Genomic DNA, 5663 nt, shown 5'->3' with positions numbered 1-5663 from the left:
TTGCGACCCCATGAATCGCAGCACGCCAGGCCTCCCTGTCCATCACCAACTCCTGGAGTTCACTGAGACTCACGTCCATCGAGTCATTGATGCCATCCAGGCATCTCATCCTCTGTTGTCCCCTTCTCCTCCTGACCCCAATCCCTCCCAGCATCAGAGTCTTTTCCAATGAGTCAACTCTTCGCGTGAGGTGGCCAAAGTACTGGAGCTTCAGCTTTAGCATCATTCCTTCCCAAGAAATCCCAGGGCTGATCTTATATTCAATATTGTTATTATAAAACATTTGCCATATTCTCTGTACTTTACATTGAAAGTTGAAAGTTAAGACACTCAGCCGTGTCCAACTCTTTGCAACCCTGTGGATTGTAGCCCACCAGGCTTCTCTGTCCATGGGATTCTCCAGGCAAGAATACTGGAATGGGTTGCCATTTCCTTCTCTAGTACTTTACATTAAATCCTTCTAATTAGCCATCTCCAAACAGAACATTTGTTTCTTTAAATTATTCAAAACATTATTTATGATAATTCAAATAAAATATACCTAATTCTTCAACAGAGGCATAGTGTTCATTAGTTATTTAAAGGGATTTTAACAATCGACACCTGGTGTGCTGCAGTCCATGGGGTTGCAGAGTCGGACACAACTAAGCAACTGAACAACCACCACCAATTGAAAGGTATATTAATCAGGGGGTTTTATTCACTTTGGAAGATTTTTTTGCAAAAATATTCAACACTGCAGTGTCTTCGTAGTGTATATTCAATGCATAGAAGAGTTTTGAACCCGACATCTGAAATATGGTTTCTATGAGTGATGGTATTACAGGCAAGCTGTTCTTTACTCTTTTTTAATTGAAAGTGAAGTCGCTCAGTTGTGTCCGACTCTTTGCGACCCCATGGACTGTAGCCTATCAGGCTCCTCTATCCATGGGATTTTCCAGGCAAGAGTGCTGGAGTGGATTGCCATTTCCTTCTCCAGGGGATCTTCCCGACCCAGGAATCGAACCCGGATCTCCCAAATTGCAGGCAGATGCTTTACCGTCTGAGCAACCAGGGAAGCCCTTTTTTCATTGAAGTGTATTTTATTTACAATACTATCTTAGTTTCAAGGGTCCAATGTACTGATTTGATATTTTAATAGATTATACTTCATATAAAGTTGTTATAAAATTTTCACTATATTTCCTATGCTATAATTACATTCTTGTATCTTATTTTATGCCTAGCTGTTTGTAACTATTAATCCCCTTCTCCTATTTTGTCCCACCCTTATCTCTCTCTTCAATTCAGTTCAGTTGCTCAGTCCTGTCCGACTCTTTGTGGCCCCATGGACTGCAGCATGTCAGGCTTCCCTTTCCATCACCAAATCCCAGAGCTTGCTCAAATTCATGTCCATCGAGTCAGTGATGCCATCCAACCATCTCATCCTCTGTCATCCACTTCTCCTCCTGCCTTCGATCTTTCCCAGCATCAGGGTCTTTTCCAGTGAGTCAATTCTTCATATGAGGGGGCCAGGGTATTGGAGTTTCAGCTTCAGCATCAGTCCTTCCAATGAATATTCAGGACTGATTTCCTTTAGGATGAACTGATTGGATCTCCTTGCACTCAAGGGACTCTCAAGAGTCTTCTCCAACACAACAGTTCAAAAGCATCCATTTTTTGGTGCTCAGCTTATTTTATAGTCCAACTCTCACATCCACACATAACTACAGGAAAAGCCATAGCTTTGACTAGACGGACCTTTGTAGGCCAAGTAATGTCTCTGCTTTTTAATATACTGTCTAGGTTGATCATAGCTTTTCTTCCAAGCAGCAAGCGTCTTTTAATTTAATGGCTTCAGTCACCATTTGCAGTGATTTTGGAGCCCCCCAAAATAAAGCCTCTCACTGTTTCACTGTTTCCCTGTCTATTTGCAATGAAGTGATGGGACCAGATGCCATGATCTTAGTTTTCTGAATGTTGAGTTTTAATCCAACATTTTCACTCTCCTTTTTCACTTTCATCAAGAGGCTCTTTAGTTCTTCTTTACTTTCTGTCATGAGGGTGGTGTCATCTGCCTATCTGAGGTTACTGATATTTCTCCTGGCTATCTTGATTTCAGCTTGTGCTTCATCCAGCCTGGTATTTCTGATGGTGTACTCTGCATATAAGTTAAATAAGCAGGGTGACAATACAGCCTAGAGGTGCTCCTTTCCCAGTTTGGAATCAATCTGTTGTTCCAATGTCGAGTTCCAACTGTTGCTTCCTGACCTGCACACAGATTTCTCAGGAGTCAGGTAAGGTGATCTGGTGTTCCCATCTCTTGAAGAAATTTCCACAGTTTGTTTAGTGTAGTCAATAAAGCTGAAGTAGATGTTTTTCTGGAACTCTCTTGCTTTTTTGATGATCTAACAGATGTCAGCAATTTGATCTCTGTTTCCTCTGCCTTTTTTTAAATCCAGCTTGAACATCTGGAAGTTCACAGTTCACGTTCTATTGAAGCCTGGCTTGGAGAATTTTGAGCTTCACTTTGCTAGCTTGTGAGATGAGTGCAATTGTGCAGTAGTTTGAACATTCTTTGGCATTGTCTTTGTTTGGGATTGGAATGAAAATTGACCTTTTCCTGTCTTAATGTGTTCTTTGTATGAGTGAGTCTGTTCATTTTATTTTTTATATTTTATATTCAACATATAAGTGAAAATATACTGTATTCATCTTTCTTTGTCTGACTTATTTCTCTAAGCATAAAACTTTACAGATCCATCTGATTGTTGCAAATGGCAAGATTTTGTTCTTTTTCTAGGGCTGAGTAATATTCCAGTATGTGAATGTCTGTATATAACAGTCATATAACACGTCTTTGTTGATTCATCTGATGAACTTTTAGGTTGTTTACATATCTTGGCTGTCATAAATCATACGCTATAAACATTAGGTTGTGCATATGTATTTCAATTGGTGTTTTTGTTTTCTTTGGATATATACCCAGGAGTGGATATGCAGGATCATATGATAGTTCTATTTTCAGTTTTTGAGGAAACTACATACTATTTTCATTGTGCTGTACTGATTTATGCTCCCACCAACAGTATGATAGTGTTCTCTTTTCTCCACATCCTTGGCACCAATTATTTCTTGTCTTTCTGACAATAGTGATTTTGACAGGTGTGAAGTAACCTCTCATTTGTATTTGTCCGATGATTAGTAGTATTCAGCATCTTTTTCGATGCCTGTTGGCTATCTTTGTCTTTTGAGAAAAATGCTTATTCAGATCTTATACCCATTTTTAATATTTTTTATAATGAATTGTATGAGTTCTTTATATATTTTGGATATTTACCCCTATTAGATATAACACTTGCAGAAATCTTCTCCCATTCAGTAGGTTGCCTTTTCATTTAGTTGATGGTTTCCCTAATGTGCAAATTTTTTTAAGTTTTATTACACATTACACCCATTTGTTTATTTTTGCTCTTATTTCCCTTGCCTGAAGAAAATAGAAAAAAATATTGCTAAGACTTATGCAAAAGAGTGTACTGCCTATGTTTTCTTCTAGGAGTTTTATTGTTTCAGGTTTTAGATTTTAATGGTTTTTAATCCATTTTAGGTTTATTTTTGTATGTGGCTTGAGAAAATATTTTTAGTCCATTCTTTTATATGTAGTTTTCTGGCTTTTCTAGACCCAATTTTTGAAGAGACTGTCTTTCCCTTGTTGTATATTCTTGCCTCCTTTGATCTAGATTAATTGACCATATGTTCATGGGCTTATTTCTGGTTTCTATATTCTGTTCCATTGATCTATGTGTCTTTTTTTTTTTTTGCCAGCACTGTTCTCTTTTTATTACGGAAGCTTTGTTGTATAGTCTGAAGTCTAGGAGCATGATACCACTCACTTTATTCTTACTCTCAACATTGCTTTGGTTATTCAGGATATTTTGTGTTTCCTGACAAACTTGAGTATTTGTTCTAGCGCTGTGAAAAAGTTATGGATATTTTGATAGGGATTACATTAAATTTGTAGATTGCTTGGGGAAGTATGGACATTTAAACAATTCTTCCAATCTATGAGCAAGAAATATCTTTCCATTTCTTTGTGTGAGCTTCAATTTCTTTCACCAATGTTTTATAGTTTTCAGAATATAGATCTTTTACCTTCTTGGTTAAATGCATTCCTAGATAGTTTATTCTTTTTGATGAGATCCTTAAATAGGAGGGTTTTTTTTTCTTGTTTCTCTTTCTGATATTTTATTTATACTATATAGAAAAGCTACAAATTTATCTATATTAATCTTGAATCCTACAACTATATTGAATTACTTTGTTAGCACTAAGAGATTTATGGAAGAGTCATTAGGGTTTTCTATATAATATCACATCATTTGTAAATACTGACAGTTTTATTTCTTCCTTTCAATTTGAATGCATTTTATTTTTTTTTTCTGATTATAGTGGTTAGGATTTCCAATACTATGTTAAGTAGAAATGGTGAAAGTAGGCATTGTTTTATTTTTTAATCTTAGAGAAAAACCTTCCAGTTTTTCACTCTTGAGATATTAGCAATGGGTTTATTATATACAGCCTTTGTTGTGTTGAAATATGTGTCCTTTACACCCACTTTGTTGAGAATTTTTATGAATGGATGTTGATATTTGTCAAATGCTTTTTCTGCATATATTGAGATGACCATATAATTTTTATTCCTCATTCTTAATGTGATCTATCATGCTGATTGATTTGGGGATATTAAGTCATCTTTGTATCACTCAAATAAACTTACTCGATCATCATGCATGATCATTTTAATATATTGTTGGATTGAGTTTGATAATATTTTGCATCTTTGTTTATCACTGATATTAGCCTGTAATTTTTTTTTGTGCGTGGTGTTTTTCAGAGTGAGTTTGGGAGTGTTCCCTGCTCTTCAATTTTTTGGAATAGTTTGAGAAGAATAGGTATCAACTCTTCTTTAAATATTTGATAGAATTACCTTGTGGAGCCATCTAGCTGTGGACTTTCGTTTATTGGGAGCTGATTACTGACTCCATGTCAATACTAGCAATTGATCTCATCAAATTAACTGTTTTTTCTTGATTCAGTCTTGGAAAGTCACATATTTCTAGTATTTTATCCATTTCTTCTATGATGTCAATTTTGTTACAATATAACTGTTCAAATTTGTTATAATTGTTTATATTTTTGTGATATCAGTTTCAATATTTTTGCTTTCAAATCTTCTTTATTTGAATTATCTTTTTTCTTGATTCTGGCTAAAGGTTTATCAAATTTATCTTTTCAAAGAATCAGCTTTTCAATGAATCAGTTTTGTTAATCTTTTCTGTTATTTTTTGGTATCTATATTATTTATTTGCACTTTTTTTCCCCTTGTAATTCATTTAGGTGAAAAGTTAGGTTGCTTCTTTGAGATTTTTCTATTTCTTGAGGTAGACCTATAGTGCTATAAACATATCTTAGAACTACATTTGCTGTATGCAATATATTTTTGGATCATAGAAAAAGCAAGAGAGTTCCAGAAAAACATCTATTTCTGCTTTATTGACTATGCCAAAGTCTTTGACTGTGTGGATCACAATAAACTGTGGAAAATTCTGAAAGAGATGGGAATACCAGACCACCTGATCTGCCTCTGTGAGAAATTTGTATTTAGGTCAGGAAGCAACAGTTAG

The sequence above is a fragment of the Bison bison genome, unplaced genomic scaffold, assembly GCF_000754665.1.
Source record: "Bison bison bison isolate TAMUID 2011002044 unplaced genomic scaffold, Bison_UMD1.0 scf7180017864535, whole genome shotgun sequence".
NCBI classification, from domain to species: Eukaryota; Metazoa; Chordata; class Mammalia; order Artiodactyla; family Bovidae; genus Bison; species Bison bison.
The sequence above is the reverse complement of the archived record's forward strand: the minus strand, read 5'-3'. Positions refer to the sequence as shown.